The sequence below is a fragment of the Gallus gallus genome, chromosome 20, assembly GCF_016699485.2.
Source record: "Gallus gallus isolate bGalGal1 chromosome 20, bGalGal1.mat.broiler.GRCg7b, whole genome shotgun sequence".
In the NCBI taxonomy this organism is placed as follows: domain Eukaryota; kingdom Metazoa; phylum Chordata; class Aves; order Galliformes; family Phasianidae; genus Gallus; species Gallus gallus.
The window spans coordinates 8,989,288-9,011,009 of NC_052551.1; the positions used below are offsets into that span (position 1 = coordinate 8,989,288).

General features: G+C 46.7%; 1 long non-coding RNA gene across 1 annotated transcript in view; it reads right to left on the reverse strand.

Moving 5' to 3' along the window:
* The window catches only part of LOC771200, a 131,260-nt gene extending 111,002 nt beyond the window's left edge, over window positions 1–20,258 (reverse strand). Inside the window, exon 1 of the long non-coding RNA XR_213475.5 lies at window positions 20,151–20,258. This is a non-coding gene — a long non-coding RNA (uncharacterized LOC771200). The remainder of the gene's footprint in view (window positions 1–20,150) is intronic.
* Window positions 20,259–21,722: the final 1,464 nt, after the last annotated feature.

Below are 21,722 nucleotides of genomic sequence, written 5' to 3' on the forward strand. Positions count from 1 at the left end.
AGCTAAGGGCTAATAAATGGCATCATCCGCAGTCCTGAGACATGAGGAAAACTCTGTAAACTATTTAAAAAAATCATGAAAATGCAAACCCCAAACCTACATCTGCAGAATGGAAAACACCCACACGCAACCCCTGGCAGAAGCAGAACGCTCAGGGTTAAGTCTGCATTCCCATCTGATGCTCTCAGCTTTCATCACATCCCTATGAATTTTTATCCGTGCGCTCGGGGTGAATTGAGGTTGATGGTGTCAATATGGAGTTTGGAGCCCCGTTTTGATGTTTTGTTTCCTTCCAAACTTTTTGTCTCCTTGCTCTTTGCAGCAAAGCCCCAGCAGCTCGGGAGGAGCGCGATGCGTTTGAGGTTAAGCCGTGATGTGTCTGGGATTAAAGCAAACACGTCCACAGACCTCGCAGTGCTAACCAACCAGAGGAGTTATCTAATGCACGATACATGTGATTGCTTGAATAATATTACAGCACGCACAGCCCCTCTGCGCGCACACACATGGTATTTCTAATAGGATCTTTTTCCCCTCTCTCTCTCTCTCCCCCGCTCTTGCAATCTGTCGCTCTCCAATCTGCCCACTCTGCTCTGTTTTCCCATACAATGTTCCCCTCTAACACCTCCCCTCCTCAGCAGCCCCGGACGGGCTCCCTGCAGCCCTCCCTCTGTCATGGGGAACGCGGCGGCGGCAGCTGAATTTCCAGCCCATGGGCACTGAAAGCAGCTAGCAGGGGGGTTAAAAAAAGAGAAGGGGAAAAAATAAAAGGAAAAATAAAAGGAAAAAAAAGGAAAAAAAAGGGGGGGGGGGGGGGAGGAAAAAGGGGAAAAAAAAGAAAAAAGAAGAAAAACATGGGAAACAAGGAAAAAAAGAAGAAAAAAAGAAAAGGAAAAAAAAAAAACTCCAGTGGTTTTTCCCCTATAACTAGCACTTACATATCATGGTAAGTAACCATCTCTGCTAATAATTCAGTGCCTAAAAACAGTTTTTCATAGCGATGGACTACATTATTAATACCCAAATCTTTGTGATTTTGGATCAGAAACTTTCCAAACAAGTCGGCTCTCACTATTTATGGTGGGTGAGAAGCAGCAGAGGGAGGAGCACTGCTTGGTCAGAGCTCCCCAGCAGGCTGGGAGCAACGCCTGACATAAATGAGGTCTCCCGGGCCCTGGGCTGGTGCTCTGCCCATTAGTCTCTGACGAAGAAACAAATGCAGAGAGGCCAGAGAATGTGTAAATTGAAGCAACGCTTCCTTGTTCCTCGTCGCCCGCAGAATAATTGCGAGATGCAGATGTACCCAGAGATGCCCGAGGGTTTGGAGGTCCCAGAAACATTATTTCTGAGATCTACCATTTCCTCAGGAGTGCCCTGGTGCTCCACCTGGAACAGCCCTGCAGATGAGGTGTCAGAACAGCAATACAAGAAAGCACCAGATTCATGTCTGAAAATACAACATGATCAGAGCTCCTGCGAGGGACTGGAGATCACCAGCCCCTCCCACAAGCCCAACATCAGCGCTGGGCTGATGGACATCAGGGATCCCGAATTCTGCATCTCTGCTCCCAGAGAGGATGGGTGTTAGCATCTATAGACACCATTCCCTTGGGCCAGTGGCCAGTGTGTCTCCATCTCCTCAAACTTGCACCATGGAGGGGTGACACTCCCACCAGTTCCTTGCTAAAGCACAAACCCAGGCTTGCCATTTTTGCATGACTTCAGTCCACACACTGCCTTACACAGCTCACTAGGTCAGGGCTGCCCATAGAGACTGAAACACCACCCTACCCAGCACAGCCTCCAGTTTTATTTCAGCAGCAGCAAGAAGAATGGAAATACTTGGGAAGGAATTAAAGATGCAGAAGACCAAACCTCTTCACCTAATTTCTATTCTAATGCATGTGAATTTCATTATTTTTTCTTATAAATGATTGATAAAAAGGAGTTTGTACAAGTGAAGGCACAACATTTGGCTGTGTTTGTCCTACATATTTAAAAAACAGATTACATAGGAGACTTTGTCATCTAAAGTGGCCCACAGTGAGCTGCACTTTATCCACTGCAGTGAGAAAATCTTTGATGCAATCACGTAAGGGAAAAACTCTTGTTCAGCCCCCACACTCAAATCCTCCTCTCCCACACATTTATTTTAAAACAACCCAGCTTTTGACTTGCTATGTCTTAACTAAGCCTGGTTAAACTGGGTTTAACTAAAGCTCACTGTGGTATCTGTGCTCCTCCAGCACACTCCACCTCACCAAAACACACACAGCATGTTAGTGGCAATTGCCATCTTGCTCACAAATCTTGCTGAAACATGTCAGCTTCAAAATACATTGCATCTCTTCTCGTTTGCTACGTTAGTAAGAAGTTAAGCCCCCAGCACCTCAAAGAAGGTGGCTTGAAAACAAGGTGTTTGAAAATTACGGTGCTGACCTTCCAACAAAACATCTGTAATGTCCACAGGACACTCCAAAGCCTTCTTCAAGAGCTGGGAAGAAGGGACTTGGTGTCTGGATGACAAAAGCTGGGGCACAGGTTTATTCACAGGACAGGAGATGGGACCTTCAAATAGAAGGACAACGTATTACGAGGCTCTTTCCTGAAGAATACTATTCCATCAGCTCAGACTTGGAAAGAAAATTGAATATTTCGGCAACAAATTTACTTCCTTCAATTAATCTCCACTATGAAACACGAGCATTAAAACATTTTGATGCACGCTTTCCAAATATAGCTTTGTAATTGATTGCACGTGTTTATGAAAGGCCACGGACAGCTTTCTGAGCATGCAAAATTTCCATCAATGCGGCAATTCAGATTTCCTTGCAGTAGCAGTGCTGCTGACTGTGAGAAACCTGAGCAACCGCATCACCTGGGGACATTTCATGTTCAGAACTTTGAGGATCAAGCCTACTGCAGAGATGTCTGTGCTTCTTTACCAACAGGATGGCCTCTTTGCCTTGGGCAAGTACATCTTTATTGAAGGAATCCAGGAAGAAATCAGCCATGATAAAGGCATGAAATGTCACGGCACTTTTTAAAAGGGCTCCAAAGCAGAACCTGAGGACTACAGACTTGTAAATGTGACTGTTGTAAGCCAGTAAAAACTATTTGCAATTATGTATACATACACAGATTCATAGATTCAGGAGGTGTGACGAATTCCTCCATCACAAAGGTGCTGATGTGACGGTACTTGGATCTCTGAAAACCTTCTGGCCATTTCCCTCTCTGCAAGCTCTTAAAGAAATTGAACTATTGCAGCATAAGAGGGAATATCCTCTTCTAAACAAATGCTCGCAGCATGGGAAGGCAAAGTCAGGGAGAAAAAGTTTCTAGAGGGAGTGAAATTGCTGGTAGGTTGTCCCATGCACCTTGGAGCTCGTCTTGCTTAAAGCAGTTGGAAAAGGTCAGGAACAGCAAGGTGACAAATTCTGTAGCTGAGGAGAAGTTATTTGAGAACCAGCTTTCCCCCTCCAGAAAAAAAAATAATAACACCAGGAAACAAACACAACTCACCAATATACAGCTGCTATGTATGTAATCCTATAAGATGTCACTATATCTGTCAGCAAAGCGTTGGGCTATATGGACCCCCACCACAGCTGTTGGGTCATCCTGCTGTTCTGCACACGCCACTTGGTTGTTTCAGACCTTCTGCACCAACACAGAAGCCCATGTTACATCTGACAACCAAGCTCTACACTTCTAATCTGGTGCAGATGCAAGGACTGAAGGTTTTCCTGGTTGTCCTGCATGTGTCATGCTCTTGCACATCTCTGTTCTTGTGATCGATGTCTGAACTCCAAAATGATGACACACCATTCAGCTGAGTCAATTTTATCTTACAAATCTATACAAGTTCTGCTCTCACCAGTCGGGCACTGGGAGCAGCCTGCCTGCAGGTGATAGAGCACATCCCTGGGGCTGTCTGAAAGCGCCTGCCCTGGAGATCCAAGCAGAGGGCTCTGATTTCCCTAAATCAGGCAAAGAATAGAATTTTTTCTTCATTAGACAAGTGATGCTGGAGAGATGGGAAAGCATAGAAAGGGGAACCTTCTGAAACGAATTTGAAAGCAGTTCTTGCATGATTGGATCCAGTGGTGAGTGATGTATCTATCCCATTCTAATACAAACACAAGTGAAAATCACGTTAGGGAGAGGTTAGCCCTCAACTTCAAAAAAGGACTTGATCTTATTTTCAGTTGTGACCATTAGAAAAAAGAAATAAAAAAAGGAGAAGTCTTCCTGTCCTGACATGGTGTGCAAGAGGCTGTGAGCTGTGCCTGTGGCATCGCAGCCTGCAGCATCTGTCTGCAGGCTGTCCATGAGGAGACCCCAGTGCCAAGAGCATCCCAAACCAAAGGCACACTTCCAAAACCAGAGCAGCAACTCTGAGCCCAGCAGCCACTCCATGCCTTCCTCCTTGCCCATTTGACTCCAGCACCTGCCTGAAAAGCACTTTGCGCTGCTCAGCGCTTGCAGAGCCCAAACCCCTCCAACAAGTGTCTCAGTGTGAGCAAGGAGTACACTTTGAACCCAGTGCAAACTCACCACGTCCCCAGCAAAGCCACCAGCATGCACGTCACCTCTCCAGGAGCTTGTTTGTATTCTTGGGAGAATGTTGAAAAATATCTCTGACCCCCAAACATTTACCTTTTGATTGGAGGTTTCCAATGTTGCTGTAGTGTATTAAAGCTGAGATGCTCATAAAAAAACCCTTTGTGTCAACATAGTAAATGACTCTAATTAGGCTGGTGGTGCAATGAAAATGCTTAATTCATTCTGATGAGGCAGAAGGAAGAGCTAAAATGTTTATAGACAATGGGTGAACAGGGAGATATAATGCTGAGTGCCAGCTTTAAATGCAAATTACCGCAGAAATCTTTCCCTCTCCACCATCCCATTCCTCCCCCTTTCTCTCTCTCTGTCGCCAGCACCACACTGTAATCTCCTAGTGCAGTAATTAGAAGTGAAAGGAGCCACATAGAGGGGCCTCTAAAGGCAACACTAAAGAGAATTACAGAAAAAAAAATACCTGCCTTTAATAGAAGATGGTACCATTTTCCAGAGTGCACCACCAGCACGGCACTTAGCACAGTGGCAGGATCAGAGGAGTGATAATTTGGAGGGGTATTACTGAAATGGTATGGAAATGTGGTGCGCTGCCCCCCCAGCCGGACCCAGCTGCATCTGCAGGGGATGCTCAGAGCTATGGGGCCATGCTGCCCACAGCAAGCACATGGCTGGGAGGAGGGAGCTCTGGTGGTGGTGCTTCCCTGCACCACAAGTGTGGAGCTGCATGAGGACAAGGACTGCACACATGAACACCGCAGCCTGGAAGCTGCTGAGAGAGCAGAAGTGCAAATCCCACAAAGGGCATCCCTAGGAATGGCTTCCCCCATGCATACAGGAACCCAGCAGCATCTCTTGAGAGGAGAGTTTTTACATTTGGTGAGAAAAAGAGAAGAGAATGAAAGAAGACTAAAAGGGAAGGAAAGCAGATAGCCAGTGCTGGGTTTGCACACAGGGTATGACCTTTCCTCTTTGACTAGGCTCATCTGAAGCCTCTGGAACAGCTCTTCCTTTGGAACTGAAGTCAAGAAATGCTCCTGTTACCAACTGGGATGTGTAGTGTGCTACTAATCCCATTGTCAGCATGGACACAACACACAGCAGCACCCGGATGTGCCTTGGAGTTCCACAGCTGGAGCCTGAGTACAAACTGGGGCTTGTGGCATCTTCTGTGAATTAAGTGCCCTCAGCCCTGCTTTGGCACTGAACAAATCCCACTGTCCCCACACACAGGCACATAAATCATCCCAGTGCAACAGAAGGTCAGAATGGGAAACTGGAATGTCCGTCAACCCTACGGCCAAGCAAACTCTTAGACATAAGTGGCTGAAGTTACGTTCTGCATTGAAATCTGCTTAATATTTTCTCTCCTCCTTGCAGCTGTAGCTCAGTCCAGCCTAAGAAGAAGGAGGTGGTGAGCATGCCCTGCACAGCAATGGGATGAGGCAGCCCTGGAGTTTTGCTGCAGCTGGCTGGGCATGGGAAGGAGCAGGAACCAGGAGTATTTCAGTGGGAATGGTGAATCTTTCATAGAATCACGAAAGTTGGACCTTTGTAGTCCATAAGAAAACGTCAACAATCAGTTTCAAACATTCCAATTTACCCCTTCAACATGAATATCTTAATTCCATTTACCATAAGATACATATTGCCCAACACTCATTTTGTCCCAGCAGCTTAAATTACAGGAAAAGTCCTCAGAGCACCTCATCCTCATGACCTGGTTTAGTCAGTCCAATACAGAGCTGGACTTGGGAGAAGGTAAAAGTGAGCCCCAGTGCTTGGCTCAGCTCATCCCTAGGAGACGCAGCCTGTGAGCCTGGGGGCGGTGATGCCAGCTGCCCCCTGGGATGCTCCGGGCACGGCAAGCGGTGCCAACACATCCCTCTGCCCAGCCGTGAGCTGCAGCATCCCAGCGGCTCCCGCTCCCTCTGTGTTTGCTCAGTGAGACAGAAGCAATACCAGTTTGCAGCACAATAAACCATGTAAAGGAAGCATCAATTAACTAGAATACATGGATATAGTATTTAATTAACTGATAGGCTCACAGTTACCGTATGATGTCATGGAAACCTCAAATCTCCCGAGTGCCGCCTCGCGCAAGCCAACTGGGAATTGGAGCCATTGCAAAACCCATGTGAAGTTTGAATATTGACATTTTTAATTAAAAAAAAAAAAATAAGAAAAGGAAGAAAATTCTGACTATCTTGAATATCTTTTAATTGACATAAATGTGCACGTCTTTGGTTCTGTGGGAGACCTCCTGCAATGACTTCTGCAGAAAGGAGGCCATTACTCCCCTTCCAAGGCCACCATCATTAACCACGGCTTTGTGTTAGGGACGATGAGGAATGAGCCCACGGGGCTCTAAGGGGAAAGAAAAAGAGAGCAAAATCCTATCCCAGAAAGCTCATCCAGAATAACAAAAATCCAGCGCCTCACATTGCCTTTGGTATGAAGATCCTAAAGGACTTTGAGAAACAAAGCCACAAATGTTTAAGGCTGATTTCCTGTCTCCTGAAGGGTGTTTCATGCTGACTGAAGTTGTACCCTCCTGTTTGGCACCTTTCAGAATGGTGTAGCCCAGTGTGGCCTCTGAGTAATATCACCTCACCAATTTAAAGAGCATTGGTTTACCCCATCTGCATTTTGGGAAACTGATGTGGGGAGTTGGGGCCACTGATTGGTCCGGCAGTAAATCAGAGCAGATTGCCAGCAGTGGAGTGGGGCTGAGGATGCCCAGCACTGGGGCTGCAGGATGTGTAGGGAGTCCCTGCTCTGCTCACCCTGACCTGCTGGGACCCCTCTGCTTCCTTAATGAGCCCCTTCATAATTAAAGGCCTCATTTGTCATTTGCCCATGGAAGATTTTGAAGTTGAACCTTAGTAGCCCATAAGTAAATGTTCAACAACCAGCCTCAAACACTCCAATAGAATTTTATCCCTCTAACTATAAGCATTAATACTTTAATTCAATTTCTTGCAAGGTATTTGTTGTCCAACGCTCATTTTGTCCCAGCAACTTAAATTACAAGAAAAGTCCTGTATTCAAAACCATTAGGCTGAGACTTATTCCTTTGGTGCTTTGACAGTAGAACATTAGACTTAAATACAACGAGACAGGTAAGTGCCATATTATTTTCTGTGAATGAAGGTGTGCGTTAGTTGTAAGTATCCATTGTCTCTGTTTATGTGCAAATGAGTTTATGGATTGTTCTTGACAGAGCTCCAGTGCCCTCCCTTAAGGGCATTGCTGATATATTACCTTGGAAAGAGAATCACAATTTATTCATTCAAACACAGAGCTAAAAGATAGATGTGCACCAGAATATTTTGAAATATTACGTTATATATAAAATGAAATAGGGGGAAGCTAAACTACACAGCTATAATTACTTAGAGTTCAGGTGGCATCATAAATAATCTATTCACAACTCGCTTAGTGTTTATTATGTCACCAGAGCAATATAATTAACATGGTATAGATGGGAGCTACACGAGGCAGATGCGTAATACACACAGATCAAACACTGCAGCGTAAGTACAACAACACACAAACACAGGCAATGTCATTCATGAAAATTCATATGGAGGTGGAAAAGAAGAAAGCAGCACGCTGACGATGCGAGGTCCTAGCCCTAATAACAGTTGCCACAAACACCTCTTTGGAATAGCCAGAGTTAAATTTATGGGCGCTTCAGTGTTTGCGTTGCAGAGGCGCAATTAATTTTGCGTTGACTGACTTCACGTTATTTATGAAATTCTTTTGCTGCTTAAAATCCTGTCTGCTCGAGGTCAAACTGTTACGAGGAACGAGGAGCTGCCCAACGCAACTGGGATCTGTAAGTCATCTACACCCTGCCTGCAGAATGAATGCAGAAGTGCAGGCACCCAACACGAATTGCTGGCTAATTATTAATAATGCCTTATGCAAAAACATTAAAAAAAAATCCCAGAATATAACAGTAAGGGAAAAAAAAAAAGAAAGGACTCAATATTGCAGTTGAATCTGTGAGCAAATATCGCCTACGTTAGCTAGAAATCACAAGATTTCTTCACTCTAAGCAGTCCCGTTTCCATAATCTCTACTCATACAGTGAGAGGCACACGCCTTTGCGCAAGAGGAAAGTTTTAGATGCACGTCAAGGTGCCTTTGGCAGCTCAAAGAAGGAATGAGATAACCAAGCAGCAAACTTTCCATTAAAGGAATGGAAAGGCCAGAGGAATAGATTTTTGAGAAGGTTTGCTTGGGGTATAAGAGTGCAAGGACTGGAAAATCACTTGCTTCTTCGAGTCCAAGGTGTCCCTCAATTCTAGTTGCTTGAATCGTGAGAATATTTTTAGGGTCTTTGAAAAGCAATTTGATTGGTGTTACTCCAATCCCGAATCACTCCTTTCCTCTCCATAACATTTTCTGGTTGCCATTTCCTTATATATTATTTTTTTCTAATTTGGGTTCTGTAGCTGGGAAAGCTAAAGGAAGAAATATGAGGTGTGAAACTCCCACCATTCCCCCCAAATCAGAGGTGAGAACGTGGGTCAGAAATCAGACCACCCCCCGCCCCCCTCCACATTCCTTCCATTTTTTACTGCTGCAATAGCTATTTGCAGACAGTTTGCTTTATGCTTCCTCACTGAAAGGAGACCCAACGCAACACGCCAGCAGAGGAGCTCTGTGTTTTCTCTTCCTTGGTTAAATCAATTTGCTGTAAAAGCAGGACAACTTCTCCCATGGCCTTCAGCTGCAGGGGCTGCCAGAAGTCCCACTCCAGGCTCACCATCCCCTCCAAAGAGACAGCAAAGAAAATCCCAAAGGATGCATCCTTCCATAGGCTGCAGCTCAGCCTTCAGCAATTCCAGCTGGGATGCAAATATATGGTTTATATGGAAGACAGGATGATGGCTGGGCAAAGCATGAAAGTCCAGACATTGACCCAGTCAGAATTTCCTTTACCCAACTGCAGGGGCAAATCACATCCTCAAACCTCTGGCACAATGCTGAGATTGCTCCTTGACATGAGGATTCAAGAAATGGACACACAGCAGAGGCAAGAGCACTCTTTCATTAAACAACATCTGCCCTTCTTCTGAATATATTACTTCATGCCAAGTGGTGTGGATGATTTTTTTTAAGTAAAGAATATTTAACGTCATCTAAAAAGAAAAATGGCCCCTTAAATTATCTGTGGCATGCCCTCTGTGCTGTGGAGGAACAAAGCTCACTCTTCCAATGTGCCACACTGGAGTTCGGGAGCAGCAGTGACAGTCAGGAAAGAATTTATGGTCCCAGGGGAGAGATCTGTCAGGGTCCTGCAGAAAGAGATAAAATATTCCAGGGTCATGGGGGTTTTTTTGTGTTTTTTTTTTTTTCATGGGGTAGCAGGGATGAAAGATGCAAATCCATCTCTCATGGACCAGGACCCCACCAGCACACCTTCTACCCGCAGAAGACACTCGGGTTTGCAGAAGGAAGGAAGTAATCAGGTTTTGTTTCCACGATGCTCTTCTCTCTAGCCCTAAGAAGTTTCATAGACGAACAAAAGATTTTCAAAGGTTAAAAGGATTGTGGAAAAAGAAAGCAGCACACTGGGGCCCTCTGATTTTTTTTGAGTGTGAATTCCTTGAGGCACGTTCACTATGAACATAATCCACGTGCACTTGCAGGGGGTGCTCCAGCCAGGTGCCACCATGCACACTGCTCAGCTTCGTGTCCACAGATGCCTTTTGCTGGCTGCTTCTGTGGGACCACTGCTGGTCCCAGCTGGAAAGGGTCAGAGTTATTTCTTCAGGACCTGCTTTCAAGGACCAAACTCAGTGCAAACTGTCATTCCCAAGATCTACTTTGAAAATTGGTACAGATCCCACACATCTGTATCAATGAAAGGCAGCTGCTTGGTTTTTAATGATGGAGCAGAATAACACACCTCCAAACAGCAGCACCAATTTTAGGCCTTTCTCCTCCAGTAACACAATCCCTTGTGACGTCTGATTTCTTCCTCTAGGCGTCCTTAAAATGGAGGAGCATCATGGGGTGCAATCCTGGCACCACACACAGCCCTATATGCCCCATGCCAGATGCTTCTCCTCCAGGCCCCCAGCAGGGAAACAGCTCCCTGGGGCCATTCCCCTTCCTCCCCCCTAAGCAGCAAGGCACCTGTGTGCAGTGCGAGCAGCACTAAGAGATCTGATTTTATTATATTAATTTAACAAGATGTTGATGGCAGGCTGACGTGAATGCCAGTGCCCCACTCTCATCCCCTAGATCTGCAGCATGTAGAACATGGAGGTGGAGGCGAGCACCCTGGTCTCCAAACACTGACAGTGTAGGTCAAAGTGAAAGAAATTGTTACAGGACCCAGCATCATCTGAGCAGTTTGGTGACACAGAGGTGACCTGGTGTTCCATCGGTGTTAAAAAAAAATATGGGCTGACAATGAAGCTGGTGCTTGTGCACAGCTCATGAAGCCTTCATAATGGTATGGAGGCACACCAGCCTCCATGGCACAACAGACCCAGATCTCCCAGTCTACACAGGTTTGGTCACTTACTTCCCCAGCGCTCAAATAGCTGCATGGCTATTGGGATAATGGCAGGAAACGGAACAAGAAGCACTGTACATGAGAAAGACCAAAGGGCTGAGCCTCTCACACCACCCAGGGCCTGGAGCCCAATCTCTGCCACCACCCTTTGCTCAGCCCATCCCCAGTGAGGAGCGGCTCGGAGCAGGGATAATTGCATTTGAATCTACAGGGTACTAATTTTCCAGCAAAGGGGTTTTAATCTAACATGCAGATCTCTTGTCTACATTCACATCACCCCGGAGACCCATAACATAGGTCATTTGTGCATACACAATCTTGGTAATAGGATGCACAATTTTAAAATGGCTAAATCTGTAGAGAAGAAAAAAATGTTATTATAGGAGGAAAAAGAAAAGATTAGCTCACAGGCTGAGATCATGTTTGCCAAGTTTCCACCCAGAGAATTATTCCAGTACCGAATTCTATGCTACCAAAATAACGGGTTTATACAGCAGGCATTGTGCCAGCTTTTTGGCTATAATTATAGTGTTTTCCTCTCTCGAGTTCCTTATTGATATCTGAATATTATATTTTTTTTTTTAAGAAGGAGGTGGAGAAGTGATTTTATACATTCAACAAACCACAGCAGCACTTGATGCAGTTAAAACCGGGAAGTTTTAACAACCTGCCAGCCTCCAACTTCACAGGAAATGTCAGTGCCACCATCAGACTTTAAAGGAACCCCAGGGATCCATTACTGCAGTTTGAAGATGTCCCTGCACTTCCCTTTTAAGTGAACGCTGGAGCCGCTTGCTTCATTCGGTTGCTGCTGTGCTGCACAATATTCCTTTGAGGAGATGCTTTGCAGTGACAAAATAACTGCTGACAATGTGAATACCGACTTCATTTTAATTTTGTTTTACATTTTCTTTGGTATGTTTTGATCCTAAAAATCTTTAGAGTGCTTTTTTTTTTTTTTTTAATGACAATAAAGCAACTATTTATACAGTACCACGGAGTCGTTCCGCTGCTGCTCCCATCACCCCTTCCCATTCCCCTACCCAAAGGAATGAGCTGCGAAGGCATCACATCCCCAGTACAGCTTTGGTGGAGAAAAGGAGCAGGAGGGAAGTACCCTAGAAAAATAGGGCAATGTGTCTTTTTCTTTTTTTTTTTTCTTTTTCTCCAAAGTCATAAAAACAAACACTGAAGAACATGGTAACGTCAACACGACTGTTAGGGAACCAAGCCCTTGTTGCAACCATTGTTTGTAGAGGACACTTGTTTCTCATCCCACCTCCATCCCAAAAAGGGGCAGCTGGCAGTAGCAATCCCAGCCCAGCAAGCTGATCATTCAGGGATGCAGCTGACTGAATCCTTAATAAATCCCCTGCATCAGGGCCATTATTACTCCTCCTGAAATCATCACTCTTTCATCCCCGTTCATAATTCTAGGGAACTTCTCCAGCCACCACCACGCTGAAATTAAAATTCCATCAGCCCCAAACCCAGGAACAATTAGCCCAGCTGAGATGATTCCTGATAGTCTTTTGCATAATAACCAATATCCAATATACCTCCACATTGTGAAGATCTCTGTAAATGAAGTGACATCTCTTGCTGGACAAAGCCTGGAAATGTTATCCTTCGGTGATAGGAATCCTAAGGGGACATCTATTCTCCCTGGCTAGAAAGCTCACTTAATTGTTCCAGTTGCTGGAAATTTTAAGCACATTCCTCCGTCACTATGCCAAGTTGCGTTAAGCCCTTTGTCTGGCTGATATGCCAACCAAAGGCGCGGGGAGATAAGGAGAGCTGTGGGAATTGCACAAACCCACTTACACGGCAGGAGCTCCCTCGCCCAAGCTCATTCCTTCAGCTTCGCCACTGCTCTCACCACTTAGCATTGCTGTCACATAGCTGAAGCCAGCAGCTCCTTCACCTCCAGCCCCTTGGCAACACTTACACCACGACTAAAAACAGAACCCTGTGTTTAATGCTTTTTTTTTTTTTGTCCGTTTCCCTTCTGGATCTTTGTTTTCCAGTGAAACAATATACACATTTAAACTATTTATTTCACTATGCCAGTAACTGCGTGGGCATACTGGAGGACACCCATCCGTGGAGACACCCAAGGATGGGCTGGAGGGGCTCTGAGCACGTAACTGAGCTGCTGTCTCTGTCCACTGCATGGGACTTGGACCAGACGGTCCTTAAGAGTGTCTTACAACTCAAACAGTTTTATTCTATGACAACAAATGCTCTCTTGCACACTGGAAGACCCATTTCTTTAACCTTGGCGGGGGGGAGGTGACAGTGTTGGAAGCACCTTATTTTCCAATTACAAGCTGAGACTGAGCTGAAACTGAGCTCTGGGTATTTACGCATCCTCCTGTGATTCACCAGTAGCACAGTAGGATGCCAGCAAGGGCCTGCCCCAATGGGACACACCATGGAGCTGCACACACAGAGACTTTACAGAGTTACCCCGGCTTTGGGCTGTATCTAAGATCCCACTGGATATTAAAAATAAACTGATTTTTTCCTTCTTTTAAGAGTGACATCAGCAGTGGTTGAGCAAAGCTCACAGGATCTGCCCCAGCAGCTGTGCACAGAACTGTGTGTTCTGTCGCAGATCCAGCAGAGAGGACCCCAGCTCCATCCATTTCAGCAGAGCTATGATTTCTAGCACAGCAAACTTGGCCCACAGTTCCCACTCAAACATAGCAAGGTCTCATTTGTCCCCTCCCTGTTCACTAGGTGACATCTCACAGCCAAGAGCCCCACTGCCTTCCCCAGGGCTACCCAGCCCCGCAGCATCCCCAGCATTAAACTCCTCCGTGCCCCCTGCAACGCTTTTCCTATGGATCAGCAACACTCATTTCCCAACCCGAAACCTGATTTCATGGTAGGCTGGAGGCAGGCAGCAGCCTGACACTGACCCCACCACAGCATCACCACTGAGTGAGATGGGTGCTTGCCAGCAGGAGCAGGCAGCTCAGGATGCAGCCTGGATCATGTCTCAAAAATATATAGTAGTTTTAAAATGCAATTCACAGCTTATAATTGCCAACAAACTCCTCTTGCCACAAGAATGTTTCTAGAGTGCTGTGCTGAATTAAATGCATCCAGCTTGCTTTCAGATCCACATGGAGACAGCTTGATGGATAAACCCGGATACAGGTGCTGACAGCTCTGGTCAGTGGGCAGTTAAGGATGGAAAAGCAACTGTGGCCAGGTAAGCTCGAATTCAGAGCACAAATTATTCCCCATAGAGATTTCTGTTAGTAATATTTGCATCTTGCTAATAGAAATCCAATTACTCAGAATGACTGAAAGCACATTATCCATTATTTTTTTGTTGCAAATCTTGCCTTATTCCATAAAAGGATTTTTGCTTCATCGTCACTTTACTTCTGTCCCCTGCGGCCCTTGGGGATGCAGCATCCTTCAAGGACGTGTCAGCAGAGCACGCTATCCCGTCATGCTCCCGCTTTGAGGCCTAGCAGCTGAATCACCCCCAGCCCTATTTTCTTTTGCAGTGTTAGATCAGTGAGAGGGCTTATGACCTGCCATCTGTCACTGCAGTCTGCTGACTGTGAGCTCTGCTCTCGCCACAGCATTGCTGAGGAGGTGGAAGGCTTCGGGGGGAGGAGGCGGGGGGGAACCTTCCCATCCTGCTGCTGCTCCTTGCTCCAAAGCTGGGTTTAGCATACGAGGCTGATGGAGGATGCAAAGCTCTCAGAAGTTCCCCTGCTGTGGATTTGGTTTAGCACCGTGTTTGCCGTCCAGGGACTTTGCAGCTCGGGCAGCACCATGGAGGCAGCCCGCGCCCAACCTGCGGCTCCCGCATGCTGTTCCATCACACCTGCTGAAGCTTCCCCAGCCCTGCCAGGGAGAGCCAGGCAATGTGACCATGCATCTGGCTTCCTGGCAAGGAGAAGATTGCCTCTGGAGCTGCGCCAGCACAGTCCATCTCCTCCAGAAAACTGTATGAGGGGGGAAAAAGCAGCCCTGCACGCAGCCCTGCGTGCACAGACACACCACGGATGTACAAGAGCCTGTGACAGTGCAACGGGGCCAGGAACCAGCCTGCAGGTTTGGGAAGAAAGCACTTGGCCACTGCTGAACCTCCTGCAGGGCATAAGTCAGCCGGTCACAAAGCTCCTGCCCCAGAGGAGATAGCAGAGCAGCAGGCAGTCATGAGACAGCTCTCCTTGAAGGCTGAGGAGTGAGTGTTCCCACCTCCTGGGGGTTTGTTGGAGAAGAAAACTCACTGCATCACTTCCCCCAATGTTTTCCACTGAGTTATTATTGTGCCAAAACCCACTATCTCCATCCTTGCTAGAGCAGGGAGACCTTCCCAGATCAACTCAGTTGCGTCTTAAAAATAAGACAATGTAAGGCAATAGTGACAAAGGCCATAGCAACCCAGCCATGGTATCAGACTTCTCCCCACAGCAGTTCCTTCAACCTCCTGTTCCTCAAATGGCTTCTTCAGTGCTTGGCCATGCCCCAAACTCTGCTCCCTATTTTTCTGCTGGGATGTGCTCCCAGGTCACTGCTCCCACCTCCAGCGTACCTCTGCTAAATATTGTAAAACCCCAACCCAAGGAAGAGCTGACAGCCAGGAGAAAACAAATCTCATCTGGGTCCTGTGCAGGGAATTTGCCCAAGCACCAGGATCAGGCATCTCAGCCAGATCCTCAGTAACTGGAATGACAGAAATTAACGTGGTGGGGTGGGAAGGGGGAATTGGAACTGCCCCCTTGCCAAGCATTTCTTTGCACAGAGCCCCTTCCATACCTGCAGGTAAGCACAGCAGTACTGCCTGCATGCACTCGTCAGCCTCCACGTCCTGCTGCCCACAGCCCACCCTGCAGATGGGCAGATTGACACAGAGCCCACGGCCCAGCACTGCCAGCCCTGCTCCTCACAGGGCTCCATGACCTCACCGCAGAGCTGTGCCTGTGGCATGGCTGCACACATGTGGGCAGCGATGTCAGCAGGCTGATATTTCTAGAAATGAGATTACCCTGGTTCCTAATTGTTATCAGCAGCAAGTCCCGCTGAGCCAGGGCTATCTTCTCCCTGGACATCTCCATCCATGCCCTCTTCAGTGCCCTCATCTGGACAGAGCATGACAATCTTGGCTGCTTGGGTACCCAGAAATCCCAGACAAGTGATCCCAATCATTTCAGCACACTGCACGCAGATTTTGGGCTTACTGCAAGTGGTCAAGCTATTTTTGCAGCATATGTACAGCAGATCTCACACAGCTTGACAAATCACCATACACGTTACGTGGTGTAGATGCGAATATTTCTGTACAAGATACCTCTACCAGGAGCATGACACCATGTATCATTAGACAGCAGGACCCAAGCGTTCAGCATGGCTCCGAAGCCACACTGTGCTGTGTGTGCCGGCACAGCGGCGTGCAGAGGCATATGATTAGCAGGCTGCATTATCCCCTCCAGCCACTGCACTCAGGGACGCTGCAGAAGCACGGCGAGAGGACAGACAAAGGACAAGGACGTGGGCTGTGAGATGTGGTATCACAGCAGAAGCTGTTCAACTTCAGTTTTTCGGAGACTGCTGGGCCTCTTGCAAACCAAGCAGAGCAGAGGAGGTGCTGTGCAGAGCTGCTGCTGAGCACCAGCGTGAGTGATGGAATTTGTGCACTCTGGAGTACTCACTAAGGGCTGACCAGTCCTGGACCAGGCAGCCTATTTCATAATGCTCCTAGTACTGCACCCAGATACAAGGTCAGGCAAAGCTGCAGGCACAGGACAGGTGGCCAGCAGTGCCCAAGTTTTTGTGTCTTCCAGACACAAGGAAATAATGGCAACCCTCGCATGTAGATTTGCTGGTGGTACCCAGGCTGGAAGGCTGGATGACCAAAGAGCACTCAGCCACTTTTCCTGTCCTTGTGGACCCATTAAGCCTTATGGGTCCCTCTTGCACCAAGAGCCCTGCCCCAGGTTTTCTAGAGGATGCTCTGCAACACAAACTGCACACATCAAATTCTTACGCATTAGACATGCAGAGAAGCCAAAAAGTCATTTGGAAATAAGGAAGTGTGCAAGTTACTCTAGCTTGAGGGCTCTAGTAATTTATGCACTGAGAATTTATACAGGTCATGTACCTATTTACTTTGCTGTGCTCTAAAAAAAAAAAAAAAAAATGCACAGTTACCTTAGCAACTTTAACATTGCAAGGGAGTGCAGAGCTTTCTTAAAGAGACACTGTCAGGAGCAGTCAGCCTGACTGGCCGGCCCCATGCACTGCATCTGCATCCACACGTGTCGTCCCCTCAGATCAAATCTGTGTTGTGTTACGTTAGCAATGAACAACCCATCTCAGAACTCCTTGACATCATCTCACAGTAAACGAAAAATAAGTCTACCATGTGCAAGAATGAGAAAACGCCATCAGAAATGCACGGAATTTACTAATTTCATCATCCCGGCGTGTTCTGAAAGCTTAAAATACTTTTTCGATCTGTGGAAATTGCCGAGACTTTATAAAAACATAAAGCATGCTAGATGCACCTTGGGGGCTTTTGGCTTTAAAAGACATTATAGGAGAAATCTAATAAGCTGAATAGGCAGCGAGCGCCCAGCCTCTCTGTACTGTTTTACATCACTCTCATCTCTCCAGGATTTTTCTCCAAACATCTTCATGGAGAGTTTTTCCTCATGCCAAATTAAAAGAGTGGCCAGAAAGGGCTCCCGAGCAGCCGAAAAGCAGAACTAACCATTCAGAAGAGAAATCTCTTCTCTGCCCACTCCTGAGATGTGACTTTGGCTGCACTTCACCAGCTGCCAAAAGCCCTCAACCACTGCAGCCATTAGAAGCAGAGTAAAGCCATGATGGGACAGACTAGATCAGGCAGCAAAGGCTGCAGAAAACAGTCAGGATTTGGTTAGACCACGATTGAAAGTGGCCTGGAAAAGCTGTGCTGGGGCATGGCTGGAATTTTGGCCCTCCTTACCCTCCTAACCACATATGCAAGTCATTGCAAACTACAAAGCACATGGATAAAATCCATTTTTTTTCCCCACACCTATGTAAGAACCATCCAACTTCCATTAAAAGTATTCATTTATCTCCCAAACAACTCTGTTCTTGCAAACCTTAGAGAGCACACAGTTGGTTTAAACAGCAGCCTATCGTTGTTCCTGTTTAGAGCTGTAAACATGATATATTTTCTGCAGCACACTGTGAACATCAGTGGGGCCTCTTTCGTATACACAGAGGTTGTGTGCTGAGCTGGGGCAGGGAGCATGGGGGAGAAAGCCGTAAAACCCTTCTTCTGGGTGACTGCTTTACACCTACATTAATAAAAAAAAAAAGTTAAATTGTGGATCTTTTAAATTAAAAAGACAGAAAAAAAGACTTAGACAAGCTAGATGTTTACCCTTCCTGGTGAATAGTATATGTCTCCAACCAAACCCTACGGCAGGAGGCCCAGACAGTTGTATACTAGATGGGTTCTGCCTGAGAACTAAGAGCAGTATTTTTTTCCCCACACTTATTTCTGTCCCTTTTCTTGACAAGCACAGCACACTCAGGGCAAATGTGGGAGCAGATCCATAAATCCCATGAGCACTACAAGTAGGATCTGTCCAAAACCGCAGGGCTGGGAACACATTACTCCGTCCTCTTGCCCTTCCTGTTCAATACAACACAAGCTCAGCCATTTTCTTTCACTGCTGCACCCAACTGTCCCATCCACATCTGGCAGCCTTCCCCTGCTTTGTGAACAGCCTCAGCAGCAGCACCCAAGTGCCGTGCCACCCATGCAGGGCTGCAGACTGAGCATCAGCAGGGTAAGGAGAGAATACCCCAGTGACATCCATCTGTCATACCACTGCCCCATGGAAACACACAGAAGTATAATTCATTTTAAGCCACATAGCTATGCAAGGAAACCCCTATAAGAGAGATGTTCCAGCAGATCTGCACCAAAGTATCCCTGGCTTTCACAGGCTCCTACATGCACAGGACGACAAGGATCAGCACAGCACCCCAATTTCTTCCATACCAAAGCACAAGCCTCATCCCCTCCTTTCCCCTGCCCTGGAGCAGAAGGAGGCTGGGAGACCAAGAGGAGGCTGGGAGAGGCCAATGGCTCCGCTCCCATCCTCCACCCGCGTCCTTTTCTCCATAGAAGGAAGCAATCTGCCTCCAATGCCCAGGTACCGCAGGCAGCACGCCGCTTTGCCAACGCACTGTCAGATCTGTGCCGCGTCAGAACGAGCCCCACCACATTAATTCAACTTGGTGGATTAAAAAAAAAAAAAATAGAGGGAAGGCAGGACAAGGCAGAGCAGATGGCTGAGGACAGATACTGCATCCCATTCTTTCTTGCTCTGCAAGAAAACAGCTTCACTCTCTGCTGTTTATCATGCTGCTCCTAGCTTTCTTCTTTTTATCTAGAAAAATGCAGAAATTGGTGTCCAAATACCCAATGTTTCCATGTTTTTGTTGCTTCTACTTAAATTTTGTGCATTTCCATCCCAGTTGCAGCTCTCCAGGCCACATGGCACAATGAGGGTGCAATTGCTATGAGATAATCACACCCTTGGGGTGTTATTAAGCACAAGGCTATGCCTTGTGCTTCCTGTTCTCTGGGGACGTGATTATATCATGATAACCAAACTCCCCAGAGACACCTTATTGCAATTATGACATTTCTTTCAGGTTTATGTATGAATACATTATTCAAGAAAATTACTTTGATCACCAGAAACTTCCACTTAGTGTTCAAATACTTAAACTGTGTGGTTTACAGAGATGAAGTTCCTTCTTTACAGTGTTTGACAGGGAGAGAAACAGGGCTTTTAATCTGAGCAGAGCAGCACAAGGGCCTAATCGCCAACACACACTGGTGATCTTTTATTTAGGGTAGCAGTTTTTTAAATAACTAGTCCAACTCAGCAATCCATATTTGGCCACTCCTGCAGGATTAGCCCAACAATTTCTCTAAACAACACTCCAAGTTTTATAAATGAAAAAGAAAAAAAGAAGAAAAACAACTTACTTCCTTTCAGCTTCCTGAGCACAAGACTTGGGTAGCTCAGAGATCAGGCAGCAGTTTCTCTTCCTGATGTTATAAACTTGCCTGCGCTGCTTTAACTTGAATGGTGCCACCTGTGAAAGGCATCCAGCATTACAGCCGAGTATTCCAGATGACCTCCAACCTTTGTTTGCAGTGACTGGCCCAAATGTTCCGGCAAAACTCATTAGTTAAATGCGTCCCACCTGCCTCCCTGTGCCACGGACACTTCTGTGGCAGCAGGAGCTGCTTGCACAGCTGGTTTTCGGCTTCCATTGTGGTGCGAAAACAATTGGACCCACAATGCTGAAGGGTTAAATAGTTTTGTGGGCAGCGTTGCCTGCACAGATTAGTGGCAGGGCAAAACCAAGGTCACACGAGAGGCCAGCACAGTGCCACAGATGGATGGTGCTAGCTGATAAAAGGTGTGGCCAGAAGGTCTCCAAAGCCCATAAGGATTCTTCAGGGACCGACTGAATTAAAACAGAGAAGCAGAAATAACACCTGCACCCCAATAGCAATGGATGCTCCCTAGAGACCTCTGGACTTAGTGAGAGGGCACTGTGGGTCTGTCCCTGTGTTTGTTTTGCTGACCTTGGCTAAGTGTTTATGAAATACATATTGGTTATTGATCGCTCTCCTCACCAGAACGGACCCAGCAGTTAACAGCACAGCTCTGGTGTCTGAGAAACACAGAAAGTGCACACACACGTGCTGCAAAAGAGGGCACCCTGCGTGTGCCTGGTGAAACAGCTCAGTAAATGTGCACCAAAGCTCAGTGGTGGCACACCCAGGCTTTTCCCATTGTTTCATGGACTCCAGCCATGCATCTCTGCCACCTTACACAGAAACAAAACAGCCATACGAAGAGAGCAAAGGGTTTTACCTGGAGTTTTACATTGCCTTTCAAATAATAATAAAAAAAAAAGTGAAAAAGGGTTGTGCCATAAAAATAAATAAATAAATTGCTTATTAACCAGATCCTGGCAGTTTGATTATATTTATTATTTCAAAAGTCATAATAATCCCCATGCTTGAGGCCTGCAGATCCAAGCTGTCCTGCTGTGGCAGAGCTTCCCTACAGATCCGTGCTACGAAGCAGATTTTTGCTGGGGTGGGCTTGAAGGCCAACCAGCCTATTATTTGGGATTGACCACCAAGCTTCAGGAGACAGCAGAATCTGTGGGATCAGGATATGAGAAGCCCTGCTGATTTCTGCAGAGCTGGTTGTGCCGATATCTCCCAGGCCCAGAAAATGGCGGCTGCAGGCCTGGACCGAGCGCTGTGCTCCGAAGGCCTCATTCTGCTGTCACGCCTGCACAAACTGATTTTGTGACACAGCCCCACCTGCAAACGGGGAACACAACGCTCCCCATCCCCATTGGGCCTCCGATAGCTCCTGCAAAGCTCCGGGGCCTCCCACCGCCCGTCGTGCTCACACCTCGCACCCTGAATCTGGGAAGCGTCAAAAGGCTGTTACACAGGTGATGCCTCGCTTACAACAGCCATGGGAACGCTTCTGCCACCAAGCCAAATATATCCATAAAGTGCTAAAGA